This window comes from Oryctolagus cuniculus, chromosome 1 (assembly GCF_051225735.1).
Source record: "Oryctolagus cuniculus isolate XC-2025 breed Fujian yellow rabbit chromosome 1, ASM5122573v1, whole genome shotgun sequence".
In the NCBI taxonomy this organism is placed as follows: domain Eukaryota; kingdom Metazoa; phylum Chordata; class Mammalia; order Lagomorpha; family Leporidae; genus Oryctolagus; species Oryctolagus cuniculus.
The window spans coordinates 100,441,675-100,463,970 of NC_142867.1; the positions used below are offsets into that span (position 1 = coordinate 100,441,675).

General features: G+C 45.3%; 1 protein-coding gene across 2 annotated transcripts in view; it reads right to left on the reverse strand.

Moving 5' to 3' along the window:
• The window catches only part of EXPH5 (exophilin 5), an 87,601-nt gene that overhangs the window by 57,916 nt on the left and 7,389 nt on the right, over window positions 1-22,296 (reverse strand). The window contains exon 1 of one of the 2 annotated variants that reach the window (XM_051819907.3): window positions 5,726-5,932. The exons of the other annotated variant lie outside the window; for it this stretch is intronic. The gene's annotated coding sequence lies outside the window, so the exon portion shown is untranslated. Of the gene's footprint in view, window positions 1-5,725; window positions 5,933-22,296 lie in introns of those variants that run through there. 2 annotated transcript variants of the gene reach the window in all.

The following is a 22,296-nucleotide window of genomic DNA, read 5'->3' on the forward strand; positions in this document are numbered from 1 at the left end:
AGGTGGAGGATTAGCCTATTGAGCCACGGTGCCGGCCTAAAGCTTTTCTTAAAAATAAAAATAAAATGAAACCCAAAGCCCTTGTGCTAAGATTGCAAGTCCCTTACCAACATCGGTTCAGGTGAGTGGAGAGAGAGGGAAAATCAGGAGGCTGTCTTTAGAGAAGTGGGCTTCAGCCATACCACCAGAAGAACTGAGGTATGTCCCCACAGCCTGGGGAAAGGAAGACCAGTGTCCAACGCTGGCCTGAGAAGGCTGAGTTTGAGAGACTGGGGTTAGGCAAGCGGCCTCCCCTGCAGAGTCCAGCGCATAGCTTGCGGGCAGCCAGTTCTCACTTGCAGGGTTCCTCATGGTGTGTGTTTCCCAGAGACAAGGAGAGGCTGAGGAGGCATGGGGTTCACACCCACAAGAGCTGGCTCTAGGGCTGAAGAGACCTACTAGAAAGAGGGTGTGAGTGAACCGCTGGGTTCCCAGCAGAAAGCAGGGAGAAGACACCACCCGCATCCAAAGGGCTACAGAAGGACATCGCAGATTCAACAACTGTTCCCTCTGCCCAAAAAACATTCCAGCCAAGCAAGAGTTCTTCAGTACTTGCATCCCATGCACATTCTTGCCTCTGCTCCCACCCATCCTCCACTGCAACCCTGGAAGGAGCAGAGCCTGCCATCACAGGCGTGGAGAGGGAGCAACGTACAGGGAAAAGGAGGATCGAATCCCTCCTTGCTGTTACAGGCATCTTGTTGAGCAAGTGGCAGCTGTGCAAGACCAAGTGGCTGCTTCCTCTGAGTAAGTTGGAATTAATCTGGGACCAGACATTTTAATTATCCTGTTGAATTGAGACTGTGTCTTATGTCTTAAAAGGACCCGGGACTTTTATTCCCTTTGTGTAAGCAGAAAAGTCAGGGGATCGCCCTTCTTTTTACCTGGTGGAGTATAAAGAGGTCGCAGGAGACAAAACCAAAGGTGTTTTTGCATTATACTCCCATTCTATAATTCCTGCTTGCACAATACACTGGTTACACATACACACATTGTTTAAAAAAATGCTCTTACACCATACATTCTGTTGTACAGCCCTGGTTTCCCACTTAGCATTGTAGCATGAATGCTGTGCTACACTAATATTCTACCCTTGCATCTCTACATTATGATAGACTTAGGTGTGACTCCTATCCCTTCTGCTGGATTGGAGTTGTTTCTAATTTTTCAGTCATAATATTGAAATAAGAGTGGGAATAAGAGAGGGAAGAGATGTACAATTTGGGACATGCTCAATTGGACTTGCCTCAAATGGTAGAGTTAGAAACATACCAGGGGATTCCAATTCAATCCCATCAAGGTGGCATGTACCAATGCCATCTCACTAGTCCCAGTGATCAATTTCTGTTCACAATTGATCATAATGAAAGGACTAAGAGTCAAAGGGATCACATAAACAAGACTAGTGTCTGCTAATACTAACTGATAGAATAAAAAAGGGAGAGAAAGATCCAACATGGGAAGTGGGATACACAGCAGACTCATAGAATAGCAGATGTCCTAAACAGCACTCTGGCCTCAGAATCAGCCCTTAAGGCATGCGGATCCGGCTGAAAAGCCCATGAGAGTATTTCAGGCATGGAAAGCCAAGACACTCTGGCAAAAAAAAAAAAAAAAAAAAAAAAAAACACCCTAAATGAAAGATCTCTGGGAGTGAGATCCCAGTGGAAAGAACAGGTCATCAAAGAAGGAGGTACCTTTCTCTGAAGGGAGGAGAGAACTTCCACTTTGACTATGACCTTGTCCAAATATGATCAGAGTCGGCGAACTCAAAAGGCTTCCATATCCTTGGCAACTCATGACAAGAGCCTAGGGTGATTACTGATGCCATAAACAAGAGTGTCAATTTGTTAAGTCAACAACAGGAGTCACTGTGCTCTTACTCCTCATGTAGGATCTCTGTCCTTAATGTGCTGTACATTGTGATTTAATGCTATAACTAGTACTCGAACAGTATTTTTCACTTTGTGTTTCTGTGTGGGTGCAAACTGTTGAAATCTTTACTTAGTGTATACTAAATTGATCTTCTGTATATAAAGAGAATTGAAAATGAATCTTGATGTGAATGGAAGGGGAGAGGGAGCGGGGGTGGGAGGGAAGTTATGGGGGGGAAGCCATTGTAATCCATAAGCTGTACTTTGGAAATTATATTCATTAAATAAAAGTTAAAAAATACTTCAGAACTAGCATTGTACATATTTCTGATTAATTTTCCTGAAATGCATTTTTGAAGCCAAAGGACAAATATGCTTTAATGATTTATGAGATACATCACCAGGTTACTCTGGGGAAAGGTTGTATGAAGTTTTTCTCTGTATGAAGACTTATTTTCCCGTGTCCTTACCAATATTAGTTATGACAATTCTTAATCTTTGTTAATTCGACAGCCAAAAAAGAAAGAGTTGGGGTTTTTTTGGTGGGCATTCCTATGATTATTAGAGAGTTTGTACATTATTTCCTGTGTTTATTGGACATGTATAGCTTTCATGACTTAACTGCTCAACACCTTTGCTTATAATTTTAACCCAGGTATCACTGAAAATATTGGGTCTATGAAGTTCAAAGAGGCAAAATCATGGCAGAACTGGCAACTCTTGGCATCTGTTTCAGTGTAGCTCACAGGCTGGTCTACATAGCAATAGCTGGAGATTGAGCTTGGCCATGATCGCCTGTCACAGATGCCTGCTGAATGCATCTTCAGTATGCCTGATTTTCTTTGTTGGTTGCTTCTTCTTGCTCATGCCTCTGTTCAGATTGCAGGGCTAACTGCAAACAAAGGTGTCATGTAGCCCAACTATACAGACAATAGTGTCATAGACACTCCCTATCATTATCTTCATCCTCTCCCAGTCTCAGACTGGCGTGGGAGCATAAAAATCACTGTCTGGGCTGACGTGTGTGAGTGCTGGGCCTGGATGGGGAGAATGATCAGTGGCGAGTTCTAATCTCTTTATAACTTTATGACTTATTGGTCAACCGACTTCCATGTGTCTCATTTTCTTCATCTGTAAAACTCAAGTCTTCAACCATCCCCCTGCTTACTTATTTGGACTTGTTTCCCATCACTCCCTCATCTATTTCGTAGGTGCCAATCATTCCAAACTCTCTGCCATGCTCTCTGGGCCATTTTGCATGTTTCTCTTTTGTCTGAGATGCACTTTTTATACCTTCTTTGTCTCATTAACTCAGTGCTGGCACTTAAATGAAGGGCTGTAGAATAATTTTCTGAGTGGAAAAAAAGATGAATCCTATTCAGTCATGATAAGCAATGAAATTTGTAAAGATGATATAAAGACACTAGGGAACGGAGGACTGATTCATGGAAAATATCTACAAAGTCGCTGTGAAAAAACACAGGGCATGATAGATCATCTAATAGAAAAACCGAGACTTTTGCTTTAAAATTATAAGGAATGAGAATAATAGCAGCTAAGGGCTGGGAAATTAGTCATGAAGATGGGCCTTAAAAGACAGTTATTACTAGACCTACCGAAGCATAAGCTCCATTAGGCCAGAATCTGAATCTGTCATTGTTCATCATTAAATGATACTCATTGCCCAGGATATGAGCAAACAACTTGGAAAGTAGATAGGATATGTGCGTCGGCCACCACTGGTACAGAGAGTAATCTGAGAGAAGAGGGTAAAGTAAGTGATGACTCAGTTTCATCTGATTTTTGTTTTGTTTTGTTTTATAGGGTCATATGAAGTTTTTGTTAGGCTTGCATCAAAGGAACTGTCCAGATTTACTCATGAATGTCAACCATTATCTATTAATATTCACATTACTGTCCTGTGTCCGTTCAGCTATAAGAACCCCGGAAGCACTGAACTACTCTCACTTCTTTAGTAGACATGCAGGAGAAGACACAAATCGTCTGGAGGCTTCTTGTGTGTTTATGTAGGAACAGAACTTGGAGGGGGAAACTAGGGATTCTTTCTTTTTATTTATTTGAAAGTCAGAGTGACACACACACACACACACACACACACACACTGGGGATGGGGGAGAGGGAGGGAGAGGGAGAGAGAGATCTTCATCTGCTGCTTTACTCTTCAAACGCCTACAGCAGTCAGAACTAAGGAGGCCAAAGCCAGGAGCCAGGAGCCAGGAACAACATCCAGGACTCCCATGTGGGTTGCAGGGACTCAAACACTCTAGCCATCATCTGCTGCCTCCCAGCTCATTATGTGAAGCTGGATCAGAAGCGGAGGTGGGACTTGATCTCTGGTCTGATATGGGATGTGGGTGCCCCAAGCAGGAGCTTAACCCAATGTGACACAATTCCTGCCCCAAAGTAAAAATTTACTCTTGTGGCCTCTTGCCAGTCATTCATACAGAGGGCTAAGGCACTCTGTGACTGATTGATTATTCTACAATGCTAAGGATTCAAATGAAAGCCAGAGATAGGGAGAAAAATCTTTCAACATATGATATTGTGCTTCTGTTCTATTCAATATTTATAGAACTTTTAAAAAGCAAAAACAGTCTATCTAAATCTCACCCTCTATGCACAAGTTTGTTAAAAATTAGTGAACATTTAAGCAGCTGTTACTGAAGGTGAACAGATCGCTGGGAGCAGGGTGGGGAAGAAGTCAGGTGGGTCAGAATGCTAGGGCAAGCCAGCAGTTACCAACAGGAAACAAACATCAGACTTTTCTTTAGGACTTTAGTTTCCACTATTGGCACAAATGGTCCAACTACTCATTCAAGTTCAGTAAGTGTGTTCTATACAGTTGGTTCAATGGAAGTGTTAACAATCCATATTGAAAGTCATTCTCCCCTTTCCACCTTCCACACATCTACATCCAACCACCCTGCAAGGCCCCCATCTTTACAAATACTTTCCTAATAATGTCAATTTCTATCCATCTTTCTCTCATTCCAAAGCCAATTTCACTACTGCCTTGCCACACATCAGGCACTTAGTCATGCATCTTTAACAGTATTCAAATTTTCATGTCCTGTCCTCCCAAATAGATTATAAACGTCTGGGTCCTACACTTTGCATTTTACCATAGCAGACTGCATAGCCCATAAATTAAAATAGTAGGTCCTCAAAGTATCTGTCAGGTACCTCTTATTTTAATATAAATTAAAATGTTGCTAATCTTGATCCTCCCAAATGTTGGGATTTATTTAAGTAAATTCACATCAAGACAAAATTGCAAAAAAAGTATCCCTTTCTTTTATCATCATGCCAGAAACAATAGCACTCACAGCCTTGCTGCACATTTTTTTTTTTTTTTTTGACAGGTAGAGTGGACAGTGAGAGAGAGAGACAGAGAGAAAGGTCTTCCTTTTGCCGTTGGTTCACCCTCCAATGGCCACTGCGGCCGGCACGCTGCGGCCGGCGCACCGCACTGCTCCGAAGGCAGGAGCCAGGTGCTTCTCCTGGTCTCCCATGCGGGTGCAGGGCCCAAGGATTTGGGCCATTCTCCACTGCAATCCTGGGCCACAGCAGAGAGCTGACCTGGAAGAGGGGCAACCGGGACAGAATCCGGCGCCCCGACCGGTCTAGAACCCGGTGTCCCGGCGCCGCAAGGCGGAGGATTAGCCTATTGAGCCACGGCGCCAGCCAGCCTTGCTGCCTTGAACACACAGTTGTGTTCAATATATGTAAGCAAGTTCTGGTATACCAAGGTCAAATGATCCTCCAGGGCCTATGTGGTGCACAGAGCTTACCTGGTGGGTGTAGGTGGGCACAGGGTACACTGATAGCTTTGCCTCTCTCCTCAGTGATTCTGGACAAGCTTCAAAACCAAGATCCGCAGTGCCCTGTGCTGGTGAGGACAGGAGTCTGGCGCTCACTGAAGGCGAAATGCCTTTTGCTGACCTTCTACCAATGGGGTGATCTGAAAAGCCAGCTTGTTGCTGCTTCAGGGAGCACAAGCAGCCCCCTGAAATGCAGTGTCGTGCTGAGCTTTTCTTTTTTTTCTTGGGAGGTGGGGTGGGGTGTGGAGCTCCATGATCAGTTGGCCTTAATTGTTTTTGCTTAGAATAGGAGAGAGAAAAAACTCCTGACAAAGTCCAAAGCTACAGGGAGGAAATGAGAGCACCTGCAGTTCCTCTGGCCTGCTGGGCACCTGCTGTCTGCCAGGCTGTTTGCCATGGCTTGCCGGTGTGTGGTTCCTGTGGGCCATTCAGCTGCCTCCTCTACCGTCAGGTGGGCTGATTTCAGCCTCTCCCCAAGGAGTCCTTCACCAGGCCATCTGGAGCTGGAGAACAAGTTGCAACTCCCTTGCCAGAATTCTGCTTTGAAATCTGCCCACTGCCCCCTCACCCCCAATCCTGGTCTCAGGTCTAAAAGCTGACCTCAATTGCCAAGAGGTAATGGTCCTCAAGAGACAATGTATCTGAGTATTTCAAAGCTGATGGAGGAATGTATATCCTTCAGTACTCATATTACCTGACCACGGCTCACTAGGCTAATCCTCCGCCTTGTGGCGCCAGCACACCGGGTTCTAGTCCCAGTCAGGGTGCCGGATTCTGTCCCGGTTGCCCCTCTTCCAGGCCAGCTCTCTGCTATGGCCAGGGAGTGCAGTGGAGGATTGCCCAAGTGCTTGGGCCCTGCACCCCATGGGAGACCAGGAGAAGTACCTGGCTCCTGGCTTCGGATTAGCGCGGTGCGCCGGCCACCGCGCGCTGGCTGCGGCGGCCATTGGAGGGTGAATCAATGGCAAAAGGAAGACCTTTTTCTCTGTCTCTCTCTCTCACTGTCCACTCTGCCTGTCAAAAAATAAAAAATAAAAAAAGATCCCTGTCTGGGTTTGTTTTGTGCTGCTCTAGCAGATTGGGTAATTTATAAAGTAACTGATTTCTCACAGTCCTGGAACCTGTCCAGGAGCACCTGTCAAGGGTCTTCATGCTGTGCCAATCTTGAGGCAAAAGGAAGGAGAGCAAGAAAGTGTGAGAAAGCAAGTGAGGGAGAGGGACCCAAATTCCCGAAACCTCACTCTAGAAAACTAACCTGCAACCATGATAGTGACAGTAACTCACTCACAAGGGCAAATCACCTCTTACTGGGTTTTTCTTCCCAATGCTGTTGCATTGGGGATCAAGTTTCCAACACAATCAGCCCCTAAATACAACTCTTCTCTAATCCAGGCTTCACCCTTCATCCAGAGCTCTCACCCACCTAAGAAGCAACTTTGAGTTGTCAGCACTGCTCTAAACATCCAAAAAAGCTCCTCATTGCCTCCAGCTTTGTCAAGTCCAGGGTCCTCAGGCAATGACAGATTCCACAGGTAGTGATATCCACTGCCAGTGATGCTTGGATCTCACCACAGTCTTGCACATCTTTGAGCCTCATGTAACAGTGTTTATTCCATTTGGAGTGCTCATCCCACTTTCACTCAGCTCTTGCCTACTTCAAGACTCAATTCAGGGGTGGGTGTTGTGATTCAGAGAGTTGAGCTATCACTTGGTATATCTGCATCCTTTATCAGAGTGCCAGTTTGAGTCTAGAGCCTCTGCTTCCAATCCTGCTAATGCACCCTTTAAGGGAGCAGGTAATAGCTCAGGTTTTTGGGCCCTTGCTGCCTAGATGGGAGACCTGAATTTGGTTCCTGGTTCCTGGCTTTGGCTTGATTCAGCCTCAGCTGTTGTGGGCATTTGGGGAATAAACCAGTGGATAGAAGATCTCTCTCTCTCTCTCTCTCTCTTTCTTTCAAGTATATGAAAATAATTTTTTTAAAAGAAACCTCAGTTCAGGGGCCAGGGCTGTGACACAGCTGCCTCCTGCCGCACTGGCAGCCAATATGGGTGCCTGTTCGAGACCTGTTGTTCAACTTGTAATCCAGCTCCTTGCTAATGCGTTTGAGAAAGCAGTGGAAGATGGCCCAAGTGCTTGGGACCCTGCACCAGTGTGGAAGACCTGGATAAAGCTTCTGGCCCCTGGCTTTGGTTTGGCTCAGCCCTGACTATTGTGGCCATTTGATAACTGAACCAGCAGATGGAAGACTTTCTCTCTCTCTCTCTCTCTCTCTCTCTATCTCTCCCTCTCTGTTACTCCAACTTTCAAATAAAAACAAAACAAAACAAAAAATACTCAGTTCAGGCATCATCCCCTCCAGCAAGTCTTCTCTGAAACCTTACATGGAGTTAATAGAGGTCCCCAGATCTCTCTCAATGCTGTGAGGGATTTGAGGCAATGACAGATTCCAAAGGCAGCTGACTTAATGTTACAAAAGGAAGAGCTAGTCATACTTGGCAGGTCCATGAGAGACAGGTAAAATTGCAATGCTCCTCCTAGCACTTAATTTTCATGGTTGGCTGAGCTACAGTAAAAAATCCTGATGACTACCTGCCTTCCAGGAAGGAAGGAGATCTGAGCCAAAGAAGTAGCCAGGACCTGCCTTACCTCGTGAAATGACCCAGGCTCTGTGGAGGTGCAGAATCTTTTATCTCTTAGGCCACCTGTGAGTGCCTACAGCATCTCAAACACTCAGCTAAGGTACGCTGAGAACAGGAAAGCATGTTACCCCTTCAGTGATAAAGCAGTCATTGTTTTGGAGCACCGTTTGAAAACTGTGGCATGAACAATATCTGTGAGTTGGTTGTTAGATTAAATTATTCTCAACCCAAAATTTATGTTTCCGTGTTCTTTTGTTCCCATGAATTCTCCTTCAGGCTCTGGGAGGTCATGAACAAGATGTTAAAAGTTGACACATGAGACAGGCATCAAAATGCCAGTTATCTGTGTCCTATTTTGGAGTGCCTGGCTTCAATGCCCAGCTCTGCTCCTGACTCCAGCTTCCTAATAATGCAGATCCCAGTTTGCAGTGGTGATGGCCTAAGTAGGTGGGTCCCTGCCACACATGCAGGAAACCTGGATTGAGTTCCCAGCTTTGGCCTGGCCCAGTCTGGCCTTTGTGGGCATCTGGAATGTGAGCCAGTGGATAGGAGGTTGGTCTCTCTCTCTCTCTCTCTCTCCCCCTTCTCTCTCTGTTTCTTGAATAAATTAAACATTTTTTTTAAGTTGACACACGAGGAGAGTAGAGAGAAGGCTGGGGAGGAAGCAGGAGCCGTTGTTCAGAGCAGATGTTCAGAGTTGGGCAGAGCTAGGGGAGGGGGGGTCTGGTGTGGCTTTGAAGGTGGAGACAGCTACCCCAGAGGGAGAATGTTACTCATAAACCTCTTAAAGGCTTTTGCTGGGATGTCAGTACAAGCCATTAAACAGCTGAGGATAGACATGACCTAATTTATTAGCCTTTCCAGTTGCCTTCTTTGAAGCTACAACTGAAAATGTGCTTTGGTGGTGTGAGGAGGGGGATTGCTAGAATAGGGGGGAAACTAATGTCCTTAAGGAGGAAGAAACTCCAGTGAACAGAGAGCGAGGGAGAAAGAGTAGTCATAACTACCACCTCACAACCACCCCCTGGCTCCAGCTCCCCACCGACCCCTCACCCCGACATCCTGTAGGGCTGTAGGCAGAATCATCCCTACTAGTACTTTTCCTACTGAGGAGCTAAGCTGCTCACAGCAACTACTTAGGCGACGACGCTCGACGCTCGGTAAGCAGAGCTCTCACTTGGCCCCCAGTGGTCAGGAAGGGGAACTTCAAGTCTAAGCTCAAATGCAGTTCAGCCAGCAACTCAGACCTGCCCTCAAATATGCCCAACTTCAAGAGTCATTTTATAACCCCTGTGATATTGAGAAGAAAGATGAGGAGCATGCATTAAATATGTGAAACGATTGTGAAAACAGGCATTGAATGTAACCAGCCAGAGTGGAAAACTTCCGACTCCAATGGGCTTCACAAGCAAAGCCATTCATAAGCCCAGGACCTCCCAGCTTGTAGGTATTACAGCATTTATGTTAATGGCAACCCACACTCAGGGCGAGAGGGCAGTAAAACAAAACAAAAACAACAAAAAGTGAAAAGTGATTCTTCCAGTTGCCAGACTAAACAGCCCCAGGGCAGAAGGTCTTTTTGATCCTGCCTAGCTAGCCATTTTAAAGTGGGAAAGTACTAGAAACAAAGTTTACTACATTTGTGTGAGGCATAGGCCTCTCCACAGTCCTTTGTCAGAACCCCAGGCTTTCCCTGTCTAAACCATAGGGTATCCCAAGAGATCAGCAGTCCCCCAAATTCACACAAAGTAGCGGAGTGTAGGAAAGATGTGACAGTGCAAGTCGGTGACCCAGGAGCCCAGGCAACCAGGACAGGATCCCGTAGTGCATGGTAGTCTTTTGGGCAGCATTTTAAAAAGCACCATACCAATCTGGTCACAGGGCAATTAAGCAGGAATGTCTTGGGGTGAGGCATGCACGGGGAGTTTCCGGAGTCCTCCAGGTGCTTGTAATTTCAGCCATGGCTAAGGACCTCTGTCTCAGCAGAGTCTGTGGTCTAAGATCTGTCATCACAGACGCCAGGCAGACCTCAAATGTGTGATTATCCTTACTGCACACGTGGTCACACCAAGAGGAGAGCAAAGCAAGCGCAGAAAAAGCAGGTGCACAACTCTCCTCAGACAGGTGAGCCTTGTGCCTGCCATAGTCACAATATATTACATGAGCTGAACTGGATGGTCTGTAGCCCTAGCTTAGAAAGTCCAGCACTGAGCTTTCCCCAGGAGCTGTGACAGATGGGATGCCTGTTTGTAGGGCAGCCCATCTGCAGGTTGGCTAGAGATGCATCGGAAGGCCTGGCATGATGGCTACATGGCCCCCAGAATCTGGGCCAGGGAGAAACAGCCGGTTAAAGAATGCAGTAGCATTTGCAGGCATCATGGGAAGGGCAAAAAGAGCGAGTAGTTGGTTTCTAGAGGCTTCTCATCTCCCCAAGTCCTCCAAATTGCAGTTTCAATCCAGGAGTAACCTTTCTGTAAAGCTCCCTCTACCTAGGGTGTCCTGAGCAAGACTTTTCTTCCTCTCCTCTCAAAGACCCTGAACAGGGCACACACTGGAATCTGATCACCCTCCCTTCCAGAAAGAACATCCAGACAGACAGGAGCAAGGCAGAGGGAAGCAGCAGCTCAGAGAAGCAACTGCAGAACCGGGCAGCTCCTGAAAGGTGCAGAAGCAAGAGAGAGAATGTGTAGAACAGCAAAGAAATGGCGTGAAAAACCAGACCACGGGAAGGGAAATTCATGGGAATCTTCAGAAGGGAAGAAAGTTCTCAGCAATCTGAGACTGCACAGTGAGAAACTGCAGACTGTAAGGGACGGCAGGATGGAAGGGAAAAGAAGGGGATAAGCCATCATTGTTCACTGTTCCACTGCTTTGCTGCTGCATGTCCCAGCCTCTGACCGGTCCAGGGTTTCCAACTGGGTTTGGCCAGGAACTGGTGGGAGACTGGAAGGTGAGAGGAAGGGAAAAGTCAGGGTTTTCCTCCTCCTCCCTCTGCCGCATGCGCAATTTCCGGAAATGACTGTCTCTTACACATCTCTAAATCCCCAGTGACACTTGCCTTGGTTCTGGTTTCTCTTGGGGGCTCGGATAACACTGCTGGCTCCCCTTGTCTCTCCAGCCAGGGGTGTGCTAGAGCTGGCGTGTATTGGCTTACAAGGGCAGACTGCTAAATACTTAGGAATTTTGTTAGCTGGCTGTGAAAGGATTGCTAGCTTGGAATTGGACAATGCCACAAGTGATTTTTTCCCCCCTCTCTAGGAGAGCCAGTTATTAGCTCACTACTGTTCCTGGCCTAGGGATGGTAGACACTTCCTGCTGCCACCAGTCTCTGGTGTCCCTGATGGATTTCTGTTTCTTTTTGTCACCATGTAACCAACTCTCTGCACTGCATTCTGCTTTAGATACTATGTAGTGGATCCTGGCTGAGGTGCAGACAATGATCCTTGAGAATTCACATTTCCATGAGAGGCTTTCCTTTCCTTTGCTTGTCTAGTAATCCCGTTAACGGCTTATCTTTAGGGTTAAATAATCTTCAATTTTCAAAATGAAATTAACTTTAAAAACGTAGACCACCTCGGTTAGAGCTGCATTTCCCCAGCTCTCACACCACAGCAATCAACACAGACTTCTGGGATCCCAGAAGCCAGCTGCCCCCACCTTTAGATGCCAGGTGCAAGTCCCAGATGTGCTTCTGCTCTACCAGCTATGTACCTGGGTTCCCACAACCCCTTCTTCAGCTTTGACTCAATCGCTCAGGCAGCTCAGGGAAAGCCTTACTTACGTTTACCCATGTACTAGAAAGGCTATTACAAAGTATACAGGGAAGAGATGTATAGGGCCAAGCATGTGGGAAGGGTCCTGGAGCTTGCATTTCCTCTTTGTGTGTATCCCACTCCAGGAGCCTCCTGCTCAGCTCTCTGGAAGCCCTCTGAGCTCTGCTCTTTCGTTTTTTTAATGAAGGCATCATCACATATGCATGTATCCTAATGTGGTTGGACAAAGGGGTCTGATCTAACGCTTACAAACTGAGGGCAGGGGAACACAGCAGGGCCTGTCTGTTCAGAATCTTTAGCATTTCTTCCTTGCAGGCACAAGGTAGGACTCAGTTACTAGTACTCAAGGACTATCAGAGAATTTCTTGTGTGGTCAGCAGCTCAGAGGTGGTGAGGAGGGTTGGGGGTGGTAGATCAGAGTCTCAAATGATCTGCCTTGAGGAAGAGGAATTCTAGCTTCTATGGTCTGCCTGAGGGAGGGAGCTATGGGCCAGGAACAGTGGATGCAAACCAAATATCACAGCACCCAACCAGCCCATAGGTTTTCCCCACAAAAGAAGCAGACTTATATAATAATCAAGTCACTTGGTGGAGATGTCAAGATGATTTGTCCACCCTGATGTGTGTTTGCCACCTGCCACAGGATATGGGATGAGGGACCCTGGGACATGATGCTTTAGCTGCCTACACTACCACAGACCTAGCAGTCACACTTCCCTAAAATTCCATGAAAGCTGCCAAGCCAACTCTTTGTTGCCATATGGTTGGGTTGTTTTACAGTCTTCCCTCAAGGAATGTAGTGGCTGCCCCTTATCCATGGAGCATGCATTCCAAGACCCCCAGCGGATGCCTAAAATGATGGATAGTACCAAACATAGGATACAGCCTAAGTTTTTCCCTACACATTCATACCTAGGATAAAGTTTAATTTATAAATTATGTACAGTAAAAGATTAACAACAAGGGGTTAACAACTAAAATAGAACAATTATAACAAAGTATTATACTAAAAGTTATATAAATATGGTCTCTGTCTCAAAATATCTTACTGTATTATGATGAGGTGAGATAAGATAACACAATCATGACTGAAGTATGGAGAATGATGCAGGCATTGTGACATGGTGTTAGGCTATGACATAAGGGTCACTTGCACTGTAATAGCATCACAGTTGGTCTGATAACTGAGACGGCCACTCTGACTAACAGGCAGGTAGTACAGTGTGGATACACTGGATGAAGGGATAACTCATGACCCAGGAGAGATGCAGCTGGATAGCAGGAGATTTCATCATGCTACTGGGATGGCATACAGTTTAAAACTTATGGATTGGGGGCCGGCGCTGTGGCGTAGTGGGTAAAGCTGCTGCCTGCAGTGTCGGCATCCCATGTGGGAGCTGGTTCAAGACCCGGCTGCTCTACTTCGGATCTAGCTCTCTGCTAAGGCCTGGGAAAGCAGTAGAAGATGGCCCAAGTCCTTGGGCCCCTGCACCCACCTGGGAGACCCAGAAGAAGCTCCAGACTCCCGGCTTTGGATCGGCCCAGCTCCGGCCGTTGCGGCCACATGGGGAGTGAACCAGAGGATGGAAGACCTCTCTCTCTCTCTCTGCCTCTGCCTCTCTGTAACTCTTTCAAGTAAAATAAATAAATCTTTACAAAAAAAACTTATGGATTGTTTATTTCTAGAATTTTCCATTTAATATCTTCAGACTGTGGTTGACCTTGAGTATCTGAAACTATGAAAAGTGAAGCCACAGACAAGGGGGACTTATTGTATTTCATAAGGCATACAAGCAGATGGAAATAAAGCAGGACAATTTGATAGCTATTTGGAAAAAAAATTACATATATATAACATACATAAGTATCCAAACTTATAAAAAATACATTGGATGAATTAAAAAGTTAAATTTTAGAAAAGATTTTAAAAAACTATTAGTGAGGCCGGCGCCGTGGCTCACTAGGCTAATCCTCTGCCTTGCGGCGCCAGCACACCGGGTTCTAGTCCTGGTCGGGGTGCCGGATTCTGTCCCGGTTGCCCCTCTTCCAGGCCAGCTCTCTGCTGTGGCCAGGGAGTGCAGTGGAGGATGGCCCAAGTCCTTGGGCCCTGCACCCCATGGGAGACCAGGAGAAGTACCTGGCTCCTGCCATCGGATCAGTGCGATGCGCCGGCCGCAGCATGCCAACCGCGGCGGCCATTGGAGGGTGAGCCAACGGCAAAGGAAGACCTTTCTCTCTGTCTCTCTCTCACTGTCCACTCTGCCTGTCAAAAAATAAAAAAAATAAAAATAAAAAAATAAAAAAAAACTATTAGTGAATATTAATCTGGTTTACAGGGGAGAACTTTGTAACTTTAAAACAAAAGCTGCAGTGGGCATTTGTTCTAGCAGTTACGATAGTGCTTGGGATGCCAGCATCCCATAACAGAGCACCAGGGTTTGAACCCCAGCTTGCTCCTGACTTCTGTTGTTGGGCACCCTAGGAGGCAGCAGGTGATGACTCAAGTCCTTGAGTCCTTGCCACCCATGTGCAAGACCCAGATTTAGTTCCTGCCTCCAGGCTTCTGGCTTCAGTTATCCAGAGCATAGGATATGTCTCTCTGCTTTTCTCTGCCTTTCAAGTAAAATAAATAAGTAATTTTTGAAAAAGGAAAAACACTTAAAACTACATTTTACTCCATAAAAATGAAGAAAAAAAAAACCCTGTTTTCAGATAAATAGAAGTTAAATGTGAGCTGAAAACTGGGAAGATAATTTAATAAAAAATACTACAACAGTCAATTTTTTACTATATATAGAGAAACATTTAAATTATTAGGAAAAAAGCCCCCCAAGACTGCCAGTGTTGGGTGCCTTCTGGAATGCATCAGCCAGCTCTCCTCCTTTCTATTCCACGCCAGTGCCTGGATTATGACCAGCCTAGGCCCGACACACTACTTCACCACCATTTCTTGCTTTCTCTTAAAGGTATTCTCCCTTAAAGGTACGGGGGATCATACACCTGCAAGACACATACAGGGAAATCTGATAGAGCATGAGTTTTTACTTCCAGATAAAACAGGGCATTTCCACTCCCAGGTCTACTCCCTAAAGATGCGATTGCTTCCATTCCTTTCCCCTTTCTTCATCTTGAACCATAGTTGTACATAGATCTCACAGGGCAGGCACTGTTCTGACATCCTAAGCCCAGCAAGCATCCGCTCGCTCCCAGATGTCTTGTTACACCAGAAAAATACACTACCAACTTGCTTGTAGATTTTTCTGTTATTTGTGACTAGACATATTCGTGATGCAGATCCTGATATATAAATGAGTGAAGGCATGGCAAACAATTCACAAATCAAGAAGTGCAAATGAATACCAAACATATGGAAAAAGTAACTATAGTTTTAGAAATGAAATCAAGCACAAACTGGCCAAGATTTAAAAAATATACTAGTAGCACCATCCAGCCTTCTACACTGATAGTCGAGATACAATTTGGTATAATATTTTTGGAATGCAGTCTGGTAGCATATATGAAGAATGTAGAAAATATTTATATTTAAAAGAATGACTCTAATTTTTGGAATGTACCCGGGGGGACAATTTAAATTGAATTAAGGATGTAATCACAAAGGTTTGTCACAGTGTTATGTAACATAGCAATAAGAAACAAACAGAAGAAAACATAAAATGGCTAAAGTATTGGGATAGTTAACTAAATTATCAAATGTACATAGTAGAGTTGTATACAGCCATGAAAATAAGATTGCATGTGTGTCTTTAAAGGGATTATTTTTGTTATGTTTTTATATAAGTAACAAACAAAAATATAGACAGTACAACCACAACTGTGCTAAAAATGAATGTAGGGGAAACAATCTGACTACTCCTCAAAAAGTTAAACAGAATTAGCATATATCCCAGAAATTCCATTCTTACATGTATACCCGAAAGAAGTGAGAACAAGCATCCAAAAAAAGACCTGTGGAGATGAATGGATAAACGAATTACACATATCTATACAGACAAACAATAGAATATTTTTCAGCTGTAAAAAGGAGCAAAGTACTGTTTCACGCTTTGAGGTTGCTGATTCTCAAAAATATTATGCTAAATCAAAGAAGCCAGATTCAAAATATGTAAATGATTCCATTTGTAAGAAATATCCAGAATAGGTGAATCCAGAGACAGAAAGCAGATAAGTGGCTGCCAGCAGTGGTTAGAGGAACATGGGAACGGGGAGTCACTGTTTAATGAGTTCTGTTTCAAGGTGATGAAAACAGTGTGGTCCCAGACAGAGAAGGTGATGTATACCACTGTGGCTGTACTGCATGTCAAGGCTCTGTTCACTCTAAAGTGAGTAATTCTGGGGTGGGCTTTGGTGTGGCAGTTACGTCTCGGCTCCAGATGCCCACATTTCATATCAGCATGCCTAGTCTGAGTTGTGGCTCTCCTGTTTCCCACCCAGTTTTCTGCTAATGCTCACTCCAGGAGGCAGTAGGTGATGGCTCAAGTGCTTGGGACCCTGCCACCCATGTGAGGGGCCCAGTCTGAATTCTGGGCTCCTGCTTTCTGCCAGGAAGGCATGTGAGGAGTACACCAGCAGATAAGAGCTCTCTGTCTCTCTGCCTTTCAAATAAAATGAAAATATATAAGGAAAAAGTAAACAAAAATAGACATCATAGGCTGATGCCGTGGCTCAATAGGCTAATCTTCTGCCTTGCAGTGCCGGTACACCAGGTTCTAGTCCCGGTCCGGGCGCCGGATTCTGTCCCGGTTGCCCCTCTTCCAAGCCAGCTCCCTGCTGTGGCCAGGGATTGCAGTGGAGGATGGCCCAAGTGCTTGGGCCCTGCACCCCATGGGAGACCAGGAGAAGTACCTGGCTCCTGCCATCGGATCAGCGCGGTGCACCGGCTGCAGCGCGCCGGCCGCGGCGGCCATTGGAGGGTGAACCAACGGCAAAAGGAAGACCTTTTTCTCTGTCTCTCTCTCTCACTGTCCACTCTGCCTGTCAAACAAACAAACAAACAAAAAAGACATCATTTAAAAAATAAAGTAGATATTTTTGTATTCTATGCATTTCACCTCAATAAAATTATATTTTTGAAAAGCAAATGTAGGGAGTGCTGGTTCCAGGTAAAAGAGCCTAAGTGCTTGCACCCCATTGCTCCTAGTGGATGCAGCCATAAAGCAAGACAGAATGCATGGAGCAATTGTCTGAAGATGCTGGTAAGCAAATAGTAGAGGCAAACTGTGCAAGACCAAGTACCACTGAACCAGACGTGGGCTTCCTGTTCCTTTTTCCTTCTTCTACAACACCCTGGTCAGGACTGAGGGCAGTCAGAACCCAGCAGCAGGCACGGGTGGAAATGGAGAGGGCTCCTGGAAAAGCCCCCTAAGGCAGGCTTGAGAGGAACAGGCAGAGGGTCTTCTGACAGCAGGGGCAGCAGCAACAGCAGCCAGCCACACTGAGAGAGAGGAGCCTTCCCCTAGCTGTGGTCCCAAGAGGATGTGGCAAACAACTGCTGCTTTCTTTTCTCATCCTGTTCTCCTGCAAGAGGACTAAAGAAGGAAAGGGGGCACCCAGGGAGCTAGAAAGCACAGGAAGAGGGTGCAGAGAGAAGGCAACTCCATAACGTGTTAAAAAAAACCCTTCCACCCTTAATTCTATGAAAATATCCTTAAGGAATGAAGATCAACGAAAGACATTCTTGGAAAAAGGAAAACAGAATTTTGCAGACTTTCAGGAAAAGAATTACTCAAGGAAGTACTTGAGATGAAGGGGAAATGACACTGGAAGGCAGCCTGGGACATCTGGAATGGAGAAAGAGCCACAGAGATGGTAGAGCTGGACAGACAGTTACCCCTATCTGGTTCCAGGACACCCAGCAGATGCCAAAATCCGAGGATGCTCGTTTCTTACATAAAATGATGTAGTATCTACCCATGACCTATGCACCATCTACTGTAACTCACTTCTAGATTACTTGTAATACCTAGTACAATGTTAATGCTATGTAAACAGTTATTAGAATGTTTTATTTAGGGAACAATGACGAGAAAAAAGTCTGTACATGTTCACTACACACACAACTTTATTTTTAAAAATTTTTTGGTTTGAAAATATTTGGATGAGTTTTACAGATGTGGAGCTCACGAATACAGAGGGCTGTGTGATAAACTTTTCTCCTTTTTAGTTCTTCTTTCTTTAAAACATTTATTTATTTATTTGCAAGGCAGAGTTACAGAGAGAGGAAGAGACACAGAGAAAGATCGTCCATCTGCTGGTTCACACCCCAAATGGCCGCAATGGCCAAGGCTGGGCCAGGCCAAAGCCAGGAACCTGGAACTTCGTCCAGGTTTCTGATGTACGTGCAAGGGCCCAAGCATTTGGATCATCTCCCGCTGCTTTCCCAGGTGCACCAGGAGGGAGCTGGATTGGAAGTGGGGCAGCTAGACTCAAACCGGTACCCATATATGGGATCCTGGCATTGCAGGGAGTGGCTTAACCTAATATACCATAATGCTGGCCCCCTCTTGAGTTCTTCTTTAAACTTTTTTTATTTATATAATTGAGTTCTTTATGATATGTTTGATGGCTAAAAGCAATAGTATAATATTATTTGATGGGATTTTGCAGATATGCATTTCTACAATATACAACAACAACCTAAAGCAAGAGGTAAAGTGACCTATGTGGTGGTATGACATATTCTAACTAGAGTGTAAAAAGCTATATAGGTATCTCTAGAGCAACCACAGGAAAAAAGAAACTGATATGTAGTAAAACATATAATAAATAAACTAAAATGGAATACTAAAAAGTGCTGCAAATTATAAAAATGAAGGCACGGGGGCCAACACAGTGATGTAGCAGGTAAAGCCACTGCTGGCAGTGCTGGCATCTCATATGGGTGCCGGTTCCAGTCCCAGCTGCTCCACTTCCAATCCAGCTCCCTGCTGGTGCCCCAGGAAAAAGAGTGGAGGATGGCCCAAGTGCTTGGGCCCTGCACCCCATGGGAGACCAAGAGAAGCACCTGGCTCCTGGCTTCAGATCAGCGTGGTGCGCTGGCCGCGGCGCGCCAGCCACGGCGGCCATTGGAGGGTGAATCAACGGCAAAAGGAAGACCTTTCTCTCTGTCTCTCTCTCTCACTGTCCACTCTGCCTGTCAAAAAAAATTTTTTTTTCAAAAGAGAAAAATACAGTTCTATATGGTTTCTCAGTGAATTTTATGAAATAAAGAAGATATTGCAATATCAATGCTACAATTTTTTCCAGAAACAGAAGGGGGGTGGTTTGGTGCAGTGGTAAGTTGCCACTTGGGATGCCCAAATCCCTTATCAGAGTGCCTGGTTTCAGTCCCAGGTCCTCTGCTCCTGATTTCAGTTTCCTGCTAACGTGCACGCTAGGAGGTTGTAGGTGATGGCTCAAGTACTCAAGCCTCTCTCACAAGGTGGGAGACCTGGATGGAGCTCTGGCCTCCCTGCTTCAGCCTGGCCCATCTCTGCCTATTGGGGGCACGTGGAGAGTGAACTCGCATATGGAAGAACTCTCTCTCTCTCTCTGCCTATCTGCCTCTCAAAGAAAAGAAGAAAATAAAACAAGAACTAGAGATCACAATGTGATGCCCCAGGAAGACACCATATGAGAAGTGGGTCCTACCAGATAACAAATCTGCAAGTGCCTTTATCTTGACCCAGGATCCAGACTGTGAACAATACATTTCTGTTGTTTATAAATTACCCAGTCTAAGGTATTTTACTCTAGCTGCCCAAATAACTACAACAGAAATTTGGAACTTTCATATATTGCTGGTAGGAATGCAAATGGTACAACCATTGGATAAAAGGTTTGTCAGTTTCTTATAAATTTAAGAATGTGATCCAGCTACTCTTTTCTAATAATAAATGTATATTCATGCAAAAATCTGTACAAAAAATTATTTACAGCAGCTCTATTCAACATCACCCAAATCTGGAAACAACACAAATGCTTTTTAGGAGGTAAATGGATTAACAGTGAGACACTTACACTACTCAGCAATAAAAAGCATGAATTATGAATGCAACAGCTTACATGAATCTCAAAGGTATTTTTCTGAATTAGAGAAGAGGTCAGTCTCAAGAGGATATGTATTCTGTGTTTTCATTTATATGACATTTTATAAAAGATAAAACTACAGGGGCCAGCATTGCGGCATAATGGGTTAAGCCACCCAATGCCGGCATCCCACATTGGGGCTGGTTTGAGTCCTGGCTGCTCTGCTTCCATACAGCTCTCTGCTAATGTGCTTGGGAAAGGAGCGGAGGACAGCCCAAGAGCTTGGTTCCTGATGCACATGGGAAACTCAGATGAAGCTCCTGGCTCTCTGGCCTGGTCTATTCATGGCCGCTGGGTCCATTTGGGGAGTGAAAATCTCTTTCTCCTTCTCCAGCGGATGGAAGATCTCTCTGTCTCTCTGTTTCTCCCTCTCCCTCTAACTCTGCCTTTCAAAAAATAAAATATATTTTAAAAAAAGGTAAAACTACAGTGATGAGAGGAGAACCGGGGTTACCAGAGCACATTACTCTTTCCCTCACCCCCTTTCTTCCTTCAACTGCTGATAAATACATTGTTTTAATGTTGAAAAAGAAGGCAAACTTGAGGCTGGCGCCGTGGCTCACTAGGCTAATCCTCTGCCTGTGGCGCCGGCACACCGGGTTCTAGTCCCAGTTGGAGCACTGGATTCTGTACCGGTTGCTCCTCTTCCAGTCCAGCTCTCTGCTATGGCCCAGGAGTGCAGTGGAGGATGACCCAAGTGCTTGGGCCCTGCACCCGCATGGGAGACCAGGAAGAAGCGCCTGGCTCCTGACTTCAGATCGGCACAGCGCGCCAGCCGCGCCGGCCATTTGGGGAGTGAACCAACGGAAAAAGAAGACCTTTCTCTCCGTCTGTCTCTCTCTAACTCTGCCTGTCAAGAAAATAAAAAAAAAAAGAAAAGAAGGCAAACTTGAAATCAATTAAAAAAAATCACCACCTTTAGTTGGGGGTGGGGGATTGGACCACTGTAGACCCTACTTTCCTCTGTCATCACTAGAAAGCCTACCCCAGAGTAGAATGAGGAAGCTGACTCCTGTGCCATGTCAAGTTAGCACCTGGAATGAAGCCTTGGAATAGGGCCACTGGCAACGTCAACAAGGAAACATTCCTGAGAAGAGCAGGGTGAGCATGTGCCTCTCAAGTGTCATCATCCAGGCAGTAAAGAACCTCAGGAAAACAGACCTGCATGAAGAGGGAGCCAAGAATTCACCCATGCACGCGGAAGTCGATGCACCTGCTTCTCAGTTTTGAGACCCCTGTATGCTGACAGCGAAGGAAAACATTTTCTTACTAACCTTAACCTGAGTTCCTTTGACCTTCATGTGGTTCTCAGTTTTAAAATGGTGTGTGCTAATAAGAAAGGGTAGTATTTTATGAAATAACCTTAATCTGATCTTTTGTCCTCCATGTGGTTTCTCTAGATCTCTCTTTCCCTTATTTTGTAGTCCTTACACAGCAGTGGCTTACGTTTCATTTAACTAGGTATTGAGTACCTACTAGATGTGAGGTTCTCCTTGACCACAAAGAATCAAGGTTGATGCACAACTTACTATGAATCAACTTTCCCATGTATACATTAATATTATAAAGAAAAGAACAAGGGCAAAAAAAAAGCATTTAGTATCTTTTTAAAAGAAATTATTTTCTAAAATATATTTATTGGAGGCAAAAATAGTCAAACATTCTGCATTTTGCCTCAAAAGAAACAGTGATCATTACTTTAAAAAAATTTATTTATTTCACTTGAAAGTCAGAGTTAGAAAGGCAGAGGCAGAGGGAGAGAGATAGAGAAGTCTTCCATCCACTGGTTCACTCAACCACAGCAGCTGGAGCTGGGCCAATCCGAAGCTAAGAGCCAGGAGCTTCTTCTGGGTCTCCCACTTGGGTGCAGGGGCCCAAGGGCTTGGCCATCTTCTACTGCCCTCCCAGGCCATAGCAGAGAGCTGGATCAGAAGTGGAGCAGCCCAGACTGGAACCGGTGCCCATATGGGATGCTGGTGCTGCAGGCAGTGGCTTTACCTGCTCCACCACAGAGCCGGCCCCTGATCATTACTTTTTAAAAAT